This window comes from Meles meles, chromosome 21 (genome assembly GCF_922984935.1).
Source record: "Meles meles chromosome 21, mMelMel3.1 paternal haplotype, whole genome shotgun sequence".
NCBI classification, from domain to species: domain Eukaryota; kingdom Metazoa; phylum Chordata; class Mammalia; order Carnivora; family Mustelidae; genus Meles; species Meles meles.
In genome coordinates this window covers 6,230,004-6,250,223 of record NC_060086.1, presented here as the reverse complement: position 1 = coordinate 6,250,223, position 20,220 = coordinate 6,230,004, and the positions used below count along the sequence as shown (strand labels likewise).

At 48.0% G+C, this 20,220-nt stretch overlaps 1 protein-coding gene across 10 annotated transcripts in view; it reads left to right on the top strand.

The window, feature by feature from the left end:
* The first annotated feature begins 8,676 nt into the window (after nt 1-8,676).
* GTF2I (general transcription factor IIi) overlaps nt 8,677-20,220 on the top strand; it is a 103,934-nt gene continuing 92,390 nt past the window's right edge. For 7 of the 10 annotated variants that reach the window (XM_045993409.1, XM_045993406.1, XM_045993402.1 and 4 more), the window contains exon 1: nt 8,677-9,046. The gene's annotated coding sequence lies outside the window, so the exon portion shown is untranslated. The remainder of the gene's footprint in view (nt 9,047-20,220) is intronic. The other 3 variants (XM_045993408.1, XM_045993407.1, XM_045993404.1) reach the window with 1 other exon arrangement.

The window sequence follows — 20,220 nt, the reverse complement described above, 5'->3', positions numbered from 1 at the left end:
ATGAATGTCCTTTGCAGAAACATGCATGAGAATGGCAAATAAAAAGATGAAAAGACACCCAACTCGGTTCAAAATCAAGGTGCACAGCAGAACTGGGGGTGGTGTGGGGAGGGAAGCAATGCTCCTTTTCACTGGAATCGGGCAGGTGTGGAGGAAATGCACGTTTTCATACCCTGCCCTGTCCAGTGGCGCAATCTTTCTGAAGGGCGAACTGGCAGTGTGTATCGACCTTTCAGGTGCACAGGTCCTTCGATGTGATCATTTTGCTGTTAGGCATTAGAAGGCTAATACTCAGCTTATTTTTTTTTTTAATATTTTATTTATTTGTCAGAGAGAAGGAGAGAGAGAGAGAGCACACAGGCAGGCAGAGGTGGAGAGAGAAGCAGGCTCCCTGCCGAGCAAGGAGACCATGCGGGACTCGATCCCAGGACTCTGGGATCATGACCCGAGCTGAAGGCAGCGGCTTAACCCACTGAGCCACCCAGGCGTCCCTCAGCTTATTTTATTTTTAAGAATTCCATCCACCTTTACTCTTCATTGCAAATGCGACCTCCTCCATGTAAAATTTCCTGTCTCTGTCTCTAACTTTCTGGTACAATCTCAGGGTGGCATCAACCTGACTATACCTTGTATTTGATCCACGTATCCTATCTACCTGGAGGAGATGCCTGGAGCCTCCAGATAGGCAGCAGTAAAGAAGTCAGGCTTGGATACAGGTCGATTTAGATCCGAGACTGGGTTTTGCCCTCTGTGTATCCTTGGCTAAGTACCTTACCCTTTCTGAGCCTTTTTAGCAAATGGGGAGTTGCGTTTTTTTATGTTTTTAAATTATGTGTTTTTGTGGGTTTTTTTAAAGATTTATTTATTTGGGGGCGCCTGGGTGGCTCAGTGGGTTAAAGCCTCTGCCGGCTCTCTGCTCAACAGGGAGCCTGCTTCCCTATCTCTCTCTGCCTGCCTCTCAGCTTACTTGTGATCTCTGTCTGTCAAATAAATAAATAAAATCTTAAAAAAAAAGATTTATTTGAAAGAGAATGAGAGAGAGAAATGAGAGTGGGGAGGGTCAGAGGGAGAAGCAGGCTCCCCACTGGGAGCCCTAGGTGGGCCTGGATCCCAGGACAAAGGCAGTTGCTTCACCCACGGAGCCACCCAGGTTTCCTAAATGGGGAGGTTTTAAGCACCTACCACCGTGGGGGTTTTGTCAGCATGCCATGAGATAATTAAGAGTGGAGCACCGGGTATGGCTTCGAAGAAAGGAACGCTAAGTCTTAGCTAGACAGCAGAGACAGGCTCACGAGCTTTCCAGAACTTAATACATACTCAGTAGTAGAGTAATACATACTCATACAGTTGTTTACATGTCCCTCACTTCCCCCATTATCCAGGGCCAATCTGAATTCATTTGGGATGGGAACACAGTTTGCTGGAATAAATCAAGTTCGTCTGAGACCTCAGGTACAACCCAGCGCCTGGCCAGGCTGCTCCCCAGGTGCGGGGGGAAGGAAGAGGATGATTGAACACCTTCCCACAGTTGGAAGACAAAAAATCCTTGATATGCCCATACCATGGTGGCTAATTTCATCTCTGAGCAGTTTCCCTATCGCTGGCTTTTCCCCCTCTCTGATCCGTTGTTCAAAAATTCCCTTTATTCTTGGTTGAACATTTCCCCAAGAGCATCTCTACTTTAATTATCGTTATAAACACGAGGTCACGAAAGGGGGGTTAAAAGTGGTTAAAAAGGGGCGCCTGGGTGGCTCAGTGGGTTAAAAGTGGTTAAGAGTCACCAGCAAATGGGAGAAGCCTTGGGAAATGCACAGATAAAAACTCAAGAATCTCGACCACTGATGTTAAGCCAACACCGGAAACATAGAGAGAAAAAGGAAGGAATGGGGAGATTTGTTCTCAGCATGTAAACGAGACTTTCCTTCTCTTGGTGTTATGAAAGTCAGGCTTCCGTTGTGCATTTTGTTTGGAAATAGCTTTCCTTGAGACAACTGCACACCTCAGGTTTCCGAGTCCTCTATAATATATATATTTTTATTTATTTATTTTTTAAAATTTGACAGAGAGAGGTCACAAGCAGGCAGAGAGGCAGGCAGAGAGAGAGAGAGAGGGAAGGAGGCTCCCCGCTGAGCAGAGAGCCTGGTGTGGGGCTCGATCCCAGGACCCTGAGATCACGACCTGAGCTGAAGGCAGACACTTAACTACTGAGCCACCCAAGCGCTCCCTCTCTATAGTATTTTTGACAGAGATATATATTCTGGAAGGACATGCTACTTATATTACTCGTTTTTTTTTATTATTTCTATCATCTGATCAGTCAGGCCCACATTAATCTGCTGGTAAGAGTCGGTCTTGTAAATGTAGTTTCTCAGATATTAGAATATAAAGCATTATTTATTTATTTTTTAAAAGATTTATTTATTTATTTGTCAGAGAGAGAGAGAGATCACAGGTAGGCAGAGAGGCAGGAAGAGGCAGAGAGAGAAGCAGGCTCCCCTCTGAGAAAGAAGCCCCATGCGGGACTCCATCTCAGGACCCCGGGATCATGACCTGAGCCGAAGGCAGCCGCTTAACCGACTAAGCCATCCAGGAGTCCCTATAAAGCATTTTTAAAGAAGATTTTATTTATTGGGGCGCCTGGGTGGCTCAGTAGGTTAAAGCCTCTGCCTTCGGCTCAGGTCATGATCCTCGGGGTCCTGCGATCTAGCCCCCAATCCGGCTACCCCCCCGTCGCTCCCTCTCTGTCTCCTCTCTGCCTGCTTGTGATCTCTGTCTGTCAAATGAATAAAATCTTTAAAAAGAAAGATTTTATTTATTTATTTGACAGACAGAGATCACTTTATTTGACAGACAGAGACCACAAGCAGGCAGAGAGGCAGGCAGAGAGAGAGAGGGAGAAGCAGGCTTCCTGCTGAGCAGAGAGCCCAATGCAGGGCTCGATCCCAGGACCCCAAGATCATGACCTGAGCCGAAGGCAGAGGCTTTAACCCACTGAACCAACCAGGCGCCCCGAATATAAAGCATTTAAAAAATGAGCAATAGAGGGGCACCTGGGTGGCTCAGTTGTTGTGTCTGCCTTTGGCTCAGGTCCAGGGTCCTGGGATGGAGCCCCACATCGGGCTCCCTGCTCAGTGGGAGGCCTGCTTCTCCCTCTCTCTCCCTTTACTTGTGTTCCCTCTCTTGCTATCAAATAAATTGATAAAATATATATATTTTTAAGATTTTATCTATTTATTTGACAGAAAGAGAGAGATCACAAGTAGGCAGAGAGGCAGGCAAAGAGAGAAGGGGGAAGCAGGCTCCCTGCTGAGCAGAGAGCCCGATGCGGGGCTTGATCCCAGGACCCTGAGATCATGACCTGAGCTGAAGGCAGAGGCTTAACCCACTGAGCCACCCAGGTGCCCCTAAATTGAAAAAATCTTTTTAAAAAAATGAGCAATAGATTTCTTCAGTCAGAAAAGAAACATGCACATGTTGTTCACATTTAAAAATAATGTTTGGAAGGCTAAATTATACCATGTAATATTTATAGAACACTTAACTTAGAGTTTCTAAAGTATTTTCGTTTACATATCATCTGATTCCCCCAAATCCCAGAGGGAGGCAGAGAAAATATTATAGAGATTTTACTTGTTAAAAATTAAGCTACACGAGTACGGCCATCTGAACATAATGCTAAACAGAAAACCATATTCGTCTAAATCCTGTTAACCGACCCTCTCCAAGAAACCCTGTTTGTTTCGAGTTTTTCGTGAATATTAGGTGAATTGCATAGGGCAGATGCTAGCATGAAAGGCACCGCAAGAGCTGGAACGTCTGTTTATATCACATCTACATTATTAATTATTATGAATAAATTATAACTGGGATTACCCCCCCCCCACTTTTGGAAGAGTCCTGGAAAAGGTCACTGATCCAGCCTTCTAAATATTCAAATTATCCAAATGGAAAACTGTGCAAAACAGTGTTTTATAATCAGTTAAAAAAGCATCCTTGTAATAACAAAGGATTTATCCGCTAGAGTGCAGATACCCATCCAAAACCTAACAATGTCACTGTGGCCCAACCCCGGTGATCTGGACTGACTTGGACAGATCCTGACTGGGAGTGCTGATGTGAGAGAGCAAACTGCTGCCTTACAAATGATACATATTTTATGGCTCATTCTCTCGATATACAGAAAACCAAGAAACTGGACCCAGAAGATACTGGGCTTCTATCAAATGCCATTATTGGGGGGGGGGGGAAGACCTCTGTTTAGTTTCCATCAAAAGCCTGGATGTGCTCCTGAAACTAATGTAAATTGTGTGTCAACTATGGTTCAATAAAAATAAAATAAAATATTAAGAAAGACTAAGTCCCCTGGCTGACTCAGTCAGTAGAGCATGGGACTTCTGATCTCAGGGTTGTAAGTTCAGTCCCCACATTGGGTGTCAAAAAAAGGGAGACCGGATGTGTCGTGAAAATGAGTATGTCAAGAGCATCTCAACTTTTGCTCAGAATCATGGTTTGGGGCAATTTTAAGATACATGAGAGTCACAGACAGATTAAATTATTCAGTTTGGGGGGTGCCTGGGTGGCTCAGTGGTTTAAACCTCTGCCTTCTGCTCAGGTCATGATCTCGGGATCTTGGGATCAAGCCCCACATCGGGCTCTCTGAGCCTGTTTCCTCCTCTCTCTGCCTGCCTACTTGGGATCTCTCTCAATCCGTGTCAAATAAATAAATAAAACTTAAAAAATTTATTCAGTTTGGATTCAAAAGAGCATCTTTTTTTTTTTTAAGATTTTATTTATTGGGCGCCTGGGTGGCTCAGTGGTTTAAGCCGCTGCGTTCGGCTCAGGTCATGGTCTCGGGATCCTGGGATCGAGTCCCGCATCGGGCTCTCTGCTTGGCAGGGAGCCTGCTTCCTTCTCACTCTCTCTGCCTACCTCTCTGCCTACTTGTGATCTCTCTCTGTCAAATAAATAAATAAAATCTTAAAAAAAAAAAGATTTTATTTATTTATTTGTCAGAGAGGGAGAGCGAGCGAGCACAGGCAGACAGAGTGGCAGGCAGAGGCAGAGGGAGAAGCAGGCTCCCCGCCGAGCAAGGAACCCGACATGGGACTTTATCCCAGGACACTGGGATCATGACCCGAGCCAAAGGCAGCTGCCCAACTAACTGAGCCACCCAGGCGTCCCATCAAAAGAGCCTCTTTAAAAAGAGCACTAAATGATCTTTCAACAACAGTAACCTTGACCACGCGATGTGAGCATGGTTCTGTCAGCCTGGGAGCTCAGGGTTTCCTAACCAGGGTGGGTCCATGATAAATGGTCCCATGATAGGGGAGAAGGCAGACTCCTGATACCAAATATTAAAAATCCCAGGAGAACGTGATTAACTTTCAAGACTGTTGAAGACATTCCAATATTATCACACCACTCGGTATTTATTTAATTAATTAATTTATTTATTTATTTTTACCACTCAGTATTTAAAAGCAATCTACAGGGGCGCCTGGGTGCCTCAGTGGGTTAAGCCTCTGCCTTTGGCTCAGGTCATGATCTCAGGGTCCTGGGATCGAGCCCCGCATCAGGCTTTCTGCTCAGGGGGAGTCTGCTTCCCTTCCTCTTTCTTTACCTGCTTGTGATCTCTGTCTGTGGAATAAATAAATAAAATCTAAAAAAAAAAAAAAAGCAATCTACAAGGCTGGGAACTGAGTCTATATAAAGATGCATTCCTACCAGTTGGTCTTGAAATAATCTCTTGACTGGCCATGGGCCATTAGACTTGGGTTTTGTCTCCCAGGTAGACAGTAGAATGGTGTCATACTATACGGACATTCATCTACAAGACTGCATACACTAGGTTAAACATTATAAAGAGAGGGGCACCTGGGTGGCTCAGTGGGTTAAAGCCTCTGCCTTTGGCTCAGGTCATGATCTCGGGGTCCTGGGATCGAGCCCCATATTGGGCTCTCTGCTTGGCGGGGAGCCTGCTTCCCCCTCTCTCTCTGCCTGCCTCTCTGCCTACTTGTGATCTGTCTGTCAAGTAAATAAATAAAATCTTAACAAACAAAACATTATAAAGAGAAATATTTGGGGGCGCCTGGATGGCACAGTCGGTTCAGCATCTGACTCTTGGTTTCGGCTCAAGTCATGATTTCAGGCTACTTGGATCAAGCCCCACATTGGGCTTTGTGCTCAGCCCAGAGTCTGCTTGATATTCCCGCTCCCTCTCCTTCTGCCCCTCCTGCTTGTGCTCTCTCTCTCTCTCTCTCTCAAACAAATAAAAAGAAATATTTGAAATAATTCAAAGTAAATTAACATGCAAGATTCTGCCACCTGTTGGCCTCTGTGCACTTGGGTCTTAAGTGAGCAGGATCCAAGAGCTGCAAATCAGTCTTCCCATAGGCCTCTTGTTATGTTGAAGGGGATTCTGACCACAGCAGCCATGTGGGATTTAACAAAGGATTCCACCCCTAAACACAAATCATTTGTCGCCCAACCCCCCCCCCCCCCCACAGCAAGTTGATCCTATGCTGGAAAAACAACTCTGCCCTGCTGAGACGGTATTCAAAGGGGCTCATCCCTACAGTCACAATTAACACAGCACCTATCAGTGAGGTGAGGCACCAGTTGGTTAGCCAAAAACCAGTAACTGACAAGGCGGTGAGCCAGGACTTAGGGGAGACATCAAAGTGTATTTGTGACTATCAGACATAAATGTGAGGGTTACAGTCCCCAACAGCAGTAGGCAGAAAAAATGAGTGGGAACCACACACCATTGCATACACCCGTCATTGTCTCGAAAGGGCCAGTTCAAAGCCAGCTGAAGCTTGAGGAACTGCTTTAGGATTTAATGGTTTTAGGAATTGCTTCAACCCCAAAGAACTTGGGAGTTTTTCATGAAGCAGCAGCAAAATTCCACACTGGAGCGTTAAACTCATAGACGCCGGGAGGAAAGACCCTTTTAATGATGACAAGTGTAATCTGGACTACATGAACTTCTGCCTCTCCAGCTCACTTTCTGACGCTCTCCAGATGCGACTCCATGACACCAGGACACCCAGTGAATCCTTCCTTCGCTGTCCTCAACCTTCCAGGGCAAACACACTCACCGATGCCCACAGCAGCTGAGTGTTTGCCCCAGGAAGGCCGGCAGCTCCTACCAGCTCCATGGCAGACTTCCCCAAAGTTACCTTTGTTTCTTAAATATCTGTCGGTTGTACGTGCTCCTGGGAATACGCACTTTAATTAAATATTCCAAGATGTTAATGAAATGCGAGTGCAAAAAGAAAACTGTTCTTGGGAAAACGAAGCGTTCGCTTCGGAGGGAGACTCGACAAAGGAGAGTCGACGATCGCAGGAGGCGGGGACAAAATGCCTGGAAAAAGGTCGTGGGGGAAATCGTGAACATGGGGGGATCGTCTGTCCTCACACTGCTCCCGCAGGGGGCTTTAAAGTCTCCATCTAATTAAGAAAAAAAAAAAAAAAAAAAAAAAAAACCCCGCCTGGAAATTCTAGAGGCGGCTGTCTGGGTGCGGTCCATGCAAGAAAGATGGGGAACGCCGATCTGTGAACGAGGACTCCAAGGGAAGGTCTTGGACCTACATCAAAAGACTGGCTGCTCGGAAAGTTTTCTTTCCAGCGACAAAGGCTGGAAAAAGCGCCGTGGTCGCCACCTACCGAGGAGGAGGGGGTGGGGGTGGGGGTGGGGATGAGGGTGGGGGGACGGCCGGCGTGCCCCCCGCCCCCGCTGGGGACAGGAATCGCGATATCGTTCGGTCTTGGGCTTTTGCAGAACCCCCTAACGACCTCGGGCTCGAGTTTTGTAAACTTCTGAGTTTCACTTAGGGGAAGAGCCGGGTCTCATCCTTCTCGACACTCTCGAATGCTCAAGTCGAAAGAATAACTGGGGGAGGGGGGGGCGGGATGTTCGGTCACATCTCGGCGCGGTGGACCGAACAAAACGAGCAGGCTGCAGGGCAGGTTTTCCGCGCTCGCTCCGTGGCTTCCCCTCCACTTTGCTTCTGCATGTCCAGCGAGGGCGCGGGAGGGGAGCCTGGGGGCGGGCGGGGGGTGCGGGTCAATAAAAGCAGGAGCGTCCCCTCCCGTCGCCCCGTCCCAAGTTGGGGCCACAGTCTCCTCCGGCCGCTTCGGGGGCAAGCTTTCAAAACTAACAGAGGAGTTCTTTGTGTCCCGGAGGGTGGTGCAAGGCGGAGGAGGTCCCTTGGCGGAGCACCGAGAGGGGCAGGCCAGCCTGGGGCGCCCCGGCCCTCGCCGTGTCCCGGCCTCGCCATCGGCAGGGAATCTCGGGTGCAAGAGTGAGTGCGAGCCCTGGACGGTGGCTGAGGCCGGCTGCAGCGCTGCACTGAGCAAGCGGGGGCCGCCCCCGGCCTAGAGAGGCGCCCCGCGCCCCGGCTCCCCTCCCCCACCCGGGCGGCCGCGCAGGCCCCAGGTGCAGCCATGTTCTTGCTCCCACCACCCGCGCCTCCATTGACAGTCCTTGCCGGAGAGGGCCGGGCGCTGCGCTCGCCGCGTCCTCGGGTTCGGGGCTCGCCCGCGCGAGGGTTCCTGGGAGTCGTAGTCCGCCGCCCCCGCCGTCGCGTTGGTGGGGACTAACCCGAAACTACAACTCCCGCTGGGCGGCGCTGCGGGTGCGCACGCGCAGCGCGCCTTCGAGGAACAAAAAAAAAAAAAAAAGAGGAGGAGGAGGGTGAGAGAGAAGCTCGGAGAGCAGAGAAAAGGGGCCACCGATCGCCCCCCCGCTTCCCCGCACGCGCTCTCTGGCTGAGGCCGCCCGCCTGCCGCGGTTACCCCGGCCTCTCCCTCGGTCCCCTGTGATCGGATCTCGGCGCTGAGCGAGGCCCTGCCGGGGCGGCCATGCGGCGGTGACAGGAGCTCGGCCGAGACGCCCGGGCCCCTCGCCCTCTCACCTCCTGCCCGCTCGCCCGCTCGCCTCAGCCCGAAGCTGCTCCGCCGCGGCCGCAGCTCGCGCGCGGCCCACACTCGCTTCCCTTCGGCTCCCCCAGCCCCGGCGCTGCCTGGAGGCGGCTGCACTCGGGTGAGTCCCTGTCGCCTCAGCCCCCGTCCCCCGCCCCGGTTGCCATCACGAGCGGGGCCTTTATTCGAGACGCGCCCCCTCCGGGGCCTGCCCCGACGGGTGTGGGGGTCGTCGGCGGCCGCGTTGGGGTGGCCGGCACCCCCCCCCGGACACCCCGGACCGCCGGCGTGGGGGGTGGGGCAGGAGCAGCCGCGGTCGCGGGGGACGGCAGTTGCACGCGCGCGCCTGGGTGCGCGTGGGGGAGGGGCGCGCGCGCCGGCGCTGCGTGGGGGGGCTCACGCGTGAGGCCCGCGCGCGAGCGAGCCTGCGGGCTGCGCATGCCCGGCCGCTGATTGGCCGGCTCGGGCGGTGCGGGTGCGCGCGCGGTGCCAGGCCCGAGCCGTGGGGTCGCGCTCGGCCTGGTGTCTCCGGGGCTCGTGCGCCCGGGCAGCAGACGCGCGCGATTGGCCGGCGGGCGGCCGGGGCGGCGCTGCGGCGCTGCCTGGTAACTGCGGCCCGCGGGCAGGCGGGCAGGGCCGCGCCGCCCCTCCCCGCCCCCGCTCCTCCCAGCGCCCGCTCCTCCCCGCCCCTGCCCGCGCCCAGGTGGAGCCCGGAGTGGGCTTTGTCCCGGGCCGGGCCGGCGCGCCGTCCCCGCGGGGCCTGTTCTTCGGGGGAAATGGACACAATGACCGGAAGGAAAATCTCGGGCTTCAGGCCTTGGTCAGAAGCCGCGCGGATTGCGCCGGCACCCGGACGGGGTTCGGGGAAGGACGACCCTGTCCCCTCTTTCGTGCAAGTTGCGCCCTTCAGTAAAGCGAGTTCTGTGTTCTTTGTCGGGTGTCCCGTGCGGCCTGAGCAGTCGCCCGCCGCGGCGGATGCGGGGCTCCGAGCGGACGTCTCCCTTCCTCGCCTTCGGCCGCGCCGCAGACAATGGCTGGACCGGCCCGAGGGTGGAAAAGCCGTGTTCGGGCGCTCGGGAATCCGAAGGGGAAGTTGGTTTGCAAATGAGGGTGCCTCGGGGTACCCTGCGGAGGCCGAGCCTTTCCCCGAGGCTGAGGCCTAGGACGGGGAATGACATTTATGCGCTGCTACCTCTGCATATTTGTTTTGTTAATTCTTTTCCTTTTTTTTTTTTAAAGATTTTATTTATTTATTTGACAGAGAGAGATCATAGGCAGGCAGAGAGAGAAAGGGGGGAAGCAGGCTCTGTGCTGAGCAGAGAGCCGGAAGCGGGGCTCGATCCCAGGACCCTGAGACCATGACCTGATCCGAAGGCAGAGGCTCAACCCATTGAGCCACCCAGGCACCCCCAAATCTTTTTTTTTTTTTTTTTAAAGATTTTGTTTATTTATTTGACGGAGAGAGAGATCACAAGTAGGCAGAGAGGCAGGCAGAGAGAGGAGGAAGCAGGCTCCCTGCCCAGCGGTGGAGAGGCTGATGTCAGACTTGATCCCAGGACCCTGAGATCACGACCTAAGCCACCCAGGCGCCCCCGTTTTGTCCATTCTTCAGCCCCAGAGTGGTACCGCCTGGCGCCGAATTCCCTTTTGCTTCCTTTGGACCTTGGCTCACACCTTTCGTCTGGAAGGACTTTTTGTGCAGGTTTGGGACTCTGTTCTTGCTCGCAGGCAGTCCCTGAAAGGCGTCCCTTGCATTGTAGGGTCAGAATTGGTTTCTTCCTGAGGTGTCCCGGTCAGCTTATGTGCCTTCTAGGAGGGTATCTTTAGTTCCCCTGTGAGTGTGTTTGGTTCTGCCCCGTGCACTCGCGTCTGCCTAGGTAGCCAGTGGGTGGGAGGGGTAGGGATTAAGCCTTTTCTACCTTTGTCTCCCCTCCCAGTGTGCAGATGGTCACAGGGCCTTGCATAGGGGAGTAACAACAGCTAACAGATGCCGGGCATCCCTCCTGAGTGCTTAACGTGTATTTTCTTATTTAATCTTCAAAACAACCCTGTGATTCCCTTGTGTTGATGAGGAACAAGTCTAGAGAAGCTGAGTAATTTACTCCTGATTACTCAGCAAGTCAGCCTTACCCCAAGATTTGATCCTAGCGGGTCTGACTCTCAACCCCTAAGCCGGTGAGCAATCCCTGGAGGGCTTGTTAAAATACAAGTGAGTCGTTGGGATCCTGCAGGTCAGGGGTGGCGCCTGGTCATTTGCATTTCTAACTAGTTCACTGGCAGTGCTGCCTGCTGGTTGGCTTCTGCGGTGGCAGTTTGAGAGCCAGTTTGAGAGCCTTTCACCTCGGTGCAAAATTCAGTTGTGAGTGTAGGAAATTTACTCTAGATTTTTTTTTAAGATTTTTATTTATTTATTTGACAGAGATCACAAGTAGGCGGGGTGGGGGGGGGTGAAGCAGGCTCCCCGCCGAGCAGAGAGCCCGATGGGGGGCTCGATCATCACCTGGGATCATGACCTGAGCTGAAGGCAGAGGCTTAACCCACTGAGCCACCCAGGTGCCCCTACTCTAGATTTTCGTCTCAGGGTTTAAAAGGAGGCATGGATTTAAGTACAGGATAAAATTAGAAACCTAAGTAATCTTGGCTTTTTTCCCCCCCACTCTCAATCATTTTTTAGTGTCTTTACAGCACTGGCATTTATTAGCTCCTCCCAGAGGTGGCTGAAGCGTCCCTTTGCACCACCGAGTCGAGTCTGGAAATCTGAAACGCCTGGTATAGCCTGATATTGACACTGAGATGGGGGACGTGCTGATCTCCTGCAGTCCTGAATTTCCCCACCCATCCCTCCTCCCAAGCCCCAGGCACTTCCAGTGGTTTGGTTTATTTACTTATTTACTTTTAATATAGGTTGTATGCCCTACGGGGGCTTGAACCTGGGGCCCTGAGATCAGGAGTGCTTCTGCACACTGACTGAACAGCCAGGGGCCCCCATTTGGTTTACTTTTAAGAATGACTACAAAGACGGTCGTTAAATTTGTAGGTCCTGAGGTTCTTTTTCTTGGGGCACAAGTCTTGAGAAAGAGTTTTGAGTTTATTGTAATGGATTTCCTTCTGGAGAAAGTAACTCAACTTAGGTAGGAGGAATGTTCTGTCATTTTTGACGATCCATAGATGGCTTGTGTGTTCCAAACCAAAGCCTAAAGGACAAGGGCCCTTTCTCCAGGTTGTTATTAAAGGAGCTGTAAATAAGACACTGAGAAATTACTAAACACTTAACCTTTCTCGGTATTAGTGTTGGCTAGCTTAAGCATTGCATTCTACCCGACTCGGTTCTACCGTGGTTTCTTCATTGAAAACATGCATTTTTAAATATTGCAGTTCTCTTGGTAACTGTTGTGGTATAATTCACATGAAATTGTTTTGACCGCTGGCTTAAACAGATGCTGATCAAGTGATTTTTATGTATGTCTAAGCGAAAAAAATTTTCTGAAGAGTTGAGAATACTCTAAGGACAGTATTTCTGCTAGAAATACTGTTTTAGAAATACATTAGAGGGGGGCGCCTGGGTGGCTCAGTGGGTTAAGCCGCTGCCTTCAGCTCAGGTCATGATCTCAGGGTCCTGGGATCGAGTCCCACATCGGGCTCTCTGCTCAGCGGAGAGCCTGCTTCCCTTCCTCTCTCTCTGCCTGCCTCTCTTGTGATTTCTCTCTATCAAATAAATAAATAAAATCTTAAAAAAAAAAAGAAATACATTAGAGGCAATTTACCTCAAGAGTAATTGCCAGAAGTTTTATCAGTAGTAATCTACTAATGATCATTGGTATAGCATTTTTCTTCAAAAGTTGTATACATTCATTGGGTGAACCTTATTCATTGTTACTAACTGAAAGAAAGTTGGAAATGCCATCAGTCGGTTGGTTATAATTGTGAAGTTGAGATTTCTTGTAATCAAGTGGGGTTTTTTTTAAGATTTTATTTATTTATGGGACGCCTGGGTGGCTCAGTGGTTTAAGCCTCTGCCTTCGACTCAGGTCATGATCTCGGGGTCCTGGGATCGAGCCCCGCATTGGGCTCTCTGCTCAGTGGGGAGCCTGTTTCTCCCTCTCTCTCTGCCTGCCTCTCTGCCTACTTGTGACCTCTCTCTGTCAAATAAATAAATAAAATATTAAAAAAAAGATTTTATTTATTTATGACAGAGATAGCGAGAGGGGGAACACAAGCAGGGGGAACTGGAGAGGGAGAAGCAGGGACCCTGATATGGGGCTCGATCCCAGGACCCTGGGATCCCGACCTGAGCTGAAGGCAGACGCTTAATGACTGAGCCACACAGGCGCCCCTCAAGGCAGTTTATTATTATTGTTATTTTGAGATTTTACTTATTTATTTGACAGAGAGATGACAAGTAGGCAGAAAGGTAGGCAGAAAGAGAGGAGGAAGCAGTCTCCCTGCTGAGCAGGGAGCCCGATGCGGGGCTCGATTCCAGGACCCTGGGATCATGACTTGAGCCAAAGGCAGAGACAAGACCGACTGAGCCACCCAGGCGCCTCTCAAGGCAGTCTAAGTGGCAACGTCGCAGCATGCACCATACTCAGTGGGCCAGAGTATACAGCCTGAGGTGACTTGTCTAGGGAATAAAATTGAGAATTAGTATTTAAAGGCTGTAAGTGCAGTGGAGAAATGATGTGGATAAAATCATCGCAAGTACTGATGGTAGCGTCTTGACACTCATTGTCCTTTTTTTTTTGTTCTTTACCATTCTCCTCTCTCCCGTCTGTGCTTTGCTGGAGCTCTCACCGTGGCAGTTTTCCTGGTTTTGTTTTCTTTTTTCTCTTTGTTTCTGCAGTCCTTGTCTTTCTCCCCTGGCTTGTTTGTGTTTTCTTTCTGGCACTTAATCTTCTGCTTTTTCCACTGTGGCCGAGTGGGAACACGAGAAAGTTCGAAAGAGCCAGGGATTTTTAGAGTTGATGGGAGAATTGACTCGTCGTTCCTTGGTTGTAGCTTGATTGAAAACCATAGAGGGCTTTTGAGGCGCCTGGGTGGTTCAGTTCATTGAGGGTCTGACTCTTGGTTTCTGCTCAGGTAGTGATCTCAGGGCTCAGGGTTGTGAGATCGAGCCCCGCATGGGGCTCAGGATGGAGTCAGCGGAAGGTTTCTCTCTGCTTCTCCCTCCCCCTCTCTCTCAGGAGATAGAGGTCCTGCTCTCTCTCTAATAAATAAAATCTTAAAACAAAACTATAGAGGATTTTTAAAGAATTAGTTTATTTTAAGATGTAACTTAAGAGGCAAAATGTGTTTATGATTGTGGGAGAAGACTGTGACCTAGACACGGGTTCTGATCCGGCCCGTGCTCCTCCGGGTCGTTACCTTGAGCAATTCACTTCACCTTTTTGTGCCTCATTTTCCCTGTTTAAAAAAATTGGGATGGTGATGAGAGAACCCTGTTTCTCTTGCAGGTTGTTATGAGGATTGGGTGAAAGACAGTGCTTGGGGTGGTATCTGGCCAACAGAAAGCATTCAGTAAAAATAGCCGTAAAAGCACTGTGTTGAATACTTTTGAGAAATTGAATTTTCTGAGGAAATAAACATTGTCCCAGTAATACTGACTGCAGGGTTCATACCCCCACACTGAAGAATATAAGTTCTGGAAAGGCAGGGACTTCTTGGGATTTTTTTCCTTGTAACTATTGAATTGTTTTTGTAGAAGGGCTAAAGGAAATAATGTGTTTTTTTTCCCCTTAAAAGTTCATGTACGTGATGATGTTATAGTATAATTCTACAAAGAGAGTAGTGAAGAGTTTGGGTTTATTTGGGGTATCTGCTTCAGATGAGCTGAGAACTGATAAATTTGTGCAATGGAGATGAAACATGTCTACGTTGTGAATAGTGAATTGATCATTGACAAACAGCCTTCTGGACCTGTTTACGCATAAATTCACTGCGCCTACTTTCTGTCTTCAGCCCTCACGGGTTTTAGAGGTGGCGACCTCTTTCCCTACTGGTGATGTTGGCGTGTTTGAGATGGAAAGTAGTAAAGGAGTTGAAAGTAGTCGTCATTTCTTGGCTTTTCCAGGGTAATTAAAGAAGGTGAGGAAAGCGTAGCTATCTCACTTGTGACCTGGCCGCAAACACTTCAGTTACATTATGTCATTGGTAATTTGACAGAGAAGGATGGCAGCGTGTATTATACCCACTTTATAAGTGAGGAAATAGAAATTGACCCTAGTTCTGAAAAGAGTTTGAAAACTGGCTGGACAGTTATCAGGAAACCCGTTAGCGTCACTCCTGCTGCTCCTTCTCTTCCTTTGTGCCACTTGAAGCGTATTTAAGCTTTTTTTTTTTCTTTTTAGCATTTTTTACTCAGTGACATTAATTACATTCAGAATGTTGTACAATTCATCACCACTGTTCCTAAACTCTTTTTGTTTTTTCCCACCCCAAATAGACACTCGTACCCATTAAGCAGTAACTCACCATTTCTCCTCTCCCCCAGCCTCTGGTAACCTCTAATACACTTTCTGTCTCTATGAATTTGCCTGTTTTATTCTTTATTACTTACTTACTTGTAGATTTGTTCATTTATTTTATTTTTAAGATTTTATTTATTTATTTGACAGACAGATCACAAGTGGGCAGAGAAGCAGGCAGAGAGAAGAGAGGGGGAAGCAGGCTCCCCGCCGAGCAGAGAGCCCGATGTGGGGCTCGATCCCAGGACCCTGAGACCATGACCTGAGCCGAAGGCAGAGGCTCAATCCACTGAGCCACCCAGGCACTCCACGAGTAACAAGGTGTATTGACTGAGGCAGCCAGGGGGCCGTTGCCTGTCTCTTTTCAAGTGGAATCATGCCGTGTTCGTCATTTTGTGTCTGGTTTATTTCACATAGTGCATTGTTTCCAGGCTCCTCTGTGTTGTGGCCTGTGTCTGAACGCCCCTCCTCGCTACAGCTGGGGAGTGTTGCACCACGCAGTGTCCAGCGTTGTATTGGTGCTTTCATCCGTTGGTGGACACTTAGATTGCTTCTGCCTTTGGGCTGCTGTGGACATGGGTTCACCAGTGTGTTCCGAAGCCTGTTCTCAGATCTTCTGTGTATATACTCAGGAGTAGAATTGCTGGATCATTGTTTTTCTTTTTAATGCTTTTTTTGGAGCAGAAGAATTTGGATAGATCTGAACAAAAGTCCCCAAAGTGTAGGAAACCCATGTAAATAGCACTTGTCCCCTTTGTAAAGAATAAATTCGTGTCTGCTGTCTCCACCATGAACGCTTCTTTCTTTCAAGTGGTTCCTCATAGTGATTAAAAAAAAAAAAAGGTTACAAAATATACTTAACCACAGAACTGGACCATTTTTCATTTATAGTTTACTTATATTTAGCGTATTGTTAATTATTGTGAGAGCTACATAATACTTGCAATAAAGATACTGCAGAGAAATCACATCAGTAATCATTTTAACCATTTTTATATTTTTAAAACTTTTTTAAGTAGGTTCCATGCCCAACATGGAGCCCAAACTCATGACCATGAGATCAGGAGTTGTGTGCGCTACGGACTGAGGGGACCAGGTGCCCATTTTAACCATGTCTAGGTGCATAGTTCAGGAGGATTAGGTACAATCACATATGTTGTTGGAACCATCACATCTCACAGGACTTTTTCTTTTCTTTCTTTTTTTTTTTCTTTAAGCTTTATTTGAGAGAGAGAGAGAGCAGGGGGAGGAGTAGAGGGAGAAGGATGAGCAAACTCCCTGCTGAGCGTAAGGCCGGAAGCAGGGCTCCATCCCACAACCCTGAGATCATGACCTGAGCCAAAACCAAGAGTCTGCGCCACCCAGGCATCCCTGGGACTTTTTCATCTTCCTAACCTGAAACTGCCTGTTAAAGAACAGTCTAGGTTTCCCCTTACCCCGGCCCTGTGCACCCACTGTTCTACTTTCTGCCTGTGATTTGGTGATTTCAGGGACTGTGTCAGTACAGTATTTGTCCTTCCGTGCCTGGTTCGCTTTGCTTCGCGTAATGTCGTGAAGGTTCATTCATGTTACAGGATGTTTCAGAGTGTCCTTCCTTTTTAATTTAATTATTAAGATTTTATTTATTTACTTGGTAGAGCGTGAATGAGAGAGCTTGAGAGAGGGAGAGGGAGCTGAGCAGGGAGCCTGATGTAGGGCTTGATCCCAGGACCCTGGGGTTATGACCTGAGCCAAAGACAGATGCTTAACGGATGGAGCCACCCAGGTGCCTCTGTCCTTCCTTTTTAAATCCTTACAGTGGTTTTTGGATTCTTGACGTTTTTTTATAGTGTGGCCAAAGAAACAAGTTTTTGAAACTACCGTATTGATTACATTATAGTATCATTGTAGAAGCAGAGAGGAGTGAAGCGTTGGATCCTGTTTAGGTGTTCGGTTAGAGGGAGCCCTGGTTAGGCAGAGCGTGTGAAGATTGCTGATCCTGTGGGTCTTGCCCTGTTGGGAATAGCTGTCGAGTTCGAATTCCATTTGCATACGTAGTCCGTAGCTCAGTATTTTTTACAGTAAGTTAAAAACTATTTTCTGGGGCCTGGGTGGCTCAGTTGGTCAGATGTCCGTCTGTCGATCTCAGCTCAAGTCTTGAACCTCAGGCTCATGAGTTCACGCTCTGCTTTGGGCTCCACACTGGGTATGGAGCCTACTTTAAAAAAATTATTTTTATCATGTCGATTGCTTCTGCAAAGCTTTTAGAATACTTTTTCTAGGGTATGATGTGAAATAGTGGGGTAATCACTTGACTAGATATTCACTTTTTGAGTCTCCTTATTTCATAGTTTTCCCTTTATTTATAGCCTTATATGTAGGAAGAATTTTTTTTTAATAATGGTATTTAAGAACCCATTTTTAAAAAATAGTTTAAAAAAATTTCTTTAAAGATGTGTTTATTTGAGAGAGAGAGAGAGCATGAGTATGAGCAAGCAGGGGGAAGGGGCAGAGGGAGAGGGAGAAGCAGGCTGCCCATCTCAGCAGGGAGCCTGACTTAGGGCTCCATCCCAGCCCTGAGATCATGACCTGAGTCGAAGGCAGATGCTCAACCGACTAAACCCCCTAAGTGCCCCAGAACAGTTTTCTTAACACCAGCAGAATGAGTGGCTGAGCTGTTGACTGTTCATCGTCTGTATTTAAGCTTTGGGGAAGGAGTCCCTTATGCTTTGGAGCAGTACTTACTCACCCAACATGTTGAGGGCCGTCTGGGTGTGTTCTGCGAAGCCTCAGGACACAACCTATGTCTTGAAGGATACTGGTCTGGGCAGATTATGTTGTTGAGAGCTTTAGGGTAAAGACTCTTCAGTTGAGTGGGTAAGTTTACTCTAGGTTCTTTGTTTTAGATATTTGGGGTAAGGTGACTTTAAAATTAAATCTAAAACAATTTTTGAGGACCACATTTGATCTAAATACATGCATGGTGTATTTATTTTTTTAAGATTTATTTATTTATTTGAGAGAGAGAGTATTCCCCAATAAAGTTGGGGAAGATAAATGGGGAAAACAGCAGTGGTTTATTTTGACACTTTTCTCATTAGTTTTCCTGCCCCATCAGACAATAGGTTATTTTATTTAGTGGTAATTAAAGCAACTACTTGGGAAATCTTCATTTTATCAGAGTTAGGTTTGGAGAGTTTATATGCAAATAAATAGGTACATATGTGTTTGGAAAGTAACTATTTGAGTGAAATTTAAATTAAAAAAAATTTTTTTACTAAGTTATTTGACAGAGAGGTCACAAGTAGGCAGAGAGACAAGTGGGTGGGGGGAGCAGGCTCCCCACCGAGCAGAGAGCCTGATGGGGGAGTTGGATCCCAGGACCCTGAGATCATGACCCGAGCCGAAGGCAGAGGCTTCACCCAGGCATCCTGAAATTTAAATTTTTTTTTTTTTTTTATGATTTGATTTATTTATTTGAGAGACAGAGATCACAAGTAGGCAGAGAGGCAGGCAGAGAGAGAGAGGGGAGGAAGCAGGCTCCCTGCTAAGCAGAGAGCCCGATGCGGGGCTCGATGCCAGGACCCTGGGATCATGACCTGAGCCAAAGGCAGAGGCTTTAACCCACTGAGCCACCCAGGTGCCCCTGAAATTTAAATTTTTAAATGGTTAATTTACTGAATGCTTGTGTGAAACACCAGCAGGTACTTAACTTACAGTCTGATAACTTTGTGAGGTAAGTGCACACACTGTTGTCATTTTCCAGAGTAGGAGGTTTGGGGTTGAAGAATCCCAGGGTCAGTCATACCTAGTACTGAGCTAGAACTTGAGTTCAGAACTTCGGTCTGACTCCAGACTTGGCGTTCATGATAGCTTTGCCCTGTTGCCTGCCATCTGTGAACAGTGCATTGAGCAAAAATAAAGACGGGACTTTGTAGGTCATAGTTATTTGGTTTTCATTTCCTCTTCCCATTCATGCAGAGTTAGAAAAAGAACACTGATCCAGCTTTCCCAGCCCTGAATAATTCTTGTTCTCAAATAATTTTTAAATTTGTAATAAGGTCAAAGGAATACATTCTTAGTGTATTGGTAGAGCCAGTTCTGGACTGTCAATTTAAAAGGATAATCTGTGCATTTGCAGACATTTTCTCTTAAACTCTGGTGCCAAGAAAAGTTGCCGATCTTCCTGAACAGCTGATAAGGTGCTTTTTTGGTTGTTTTTCAAGGACATTGCTTTGGCTACTTGTGGGACTCAGGACTGAACTTGGGATCAGCAACTGGGCAGATCCTCTTTCCCTGGCTTCATTTTATTTTGTAATTCTTCCTTTCACCTGTCTTTTTTTAAAAAAGAAAATGTAGCTATTTTTGTTAGGTATCTCAACATGTTTTTTAAAATGTGGTGGAGGGGCGCCTGGGTGGCTCAGTGGATTAAGCCGCTGCCTTCGGCTCAGGTCATGATCTCGGGGTCCTGGGATCGAGCCCCGCATGGGGCTCTCTGCTCCGCAGGGAGCCTGCTTCCCTTCCTCTCTCTCTGCCTGCCTCTCTGCCTACTTGTGATCTCTCTCTCTCTGTCAAATAAATAAATAAAATCTTTAAAAAAAAAAAATGGGTGGAGAAGGGTGTAAAGTTTTAGGCATAAATACAACCGTTACAGGTCATTTCAAATCTTAACTTTCCAAATGTATTCTGTTTCTTTTTGAGAGCGCTTGGGTTTTACTGACGTGATTACCAGCTTTATTGCAGCAGGTAGAAATGAAGAATTAAACATCTTAAAATGTAAGCAGAGCCAGCCATCAAAACTTAAAAACCTTGACTTAAAAATCCATCTTGAGCAGTGGTTCATCTTAGGGATTTC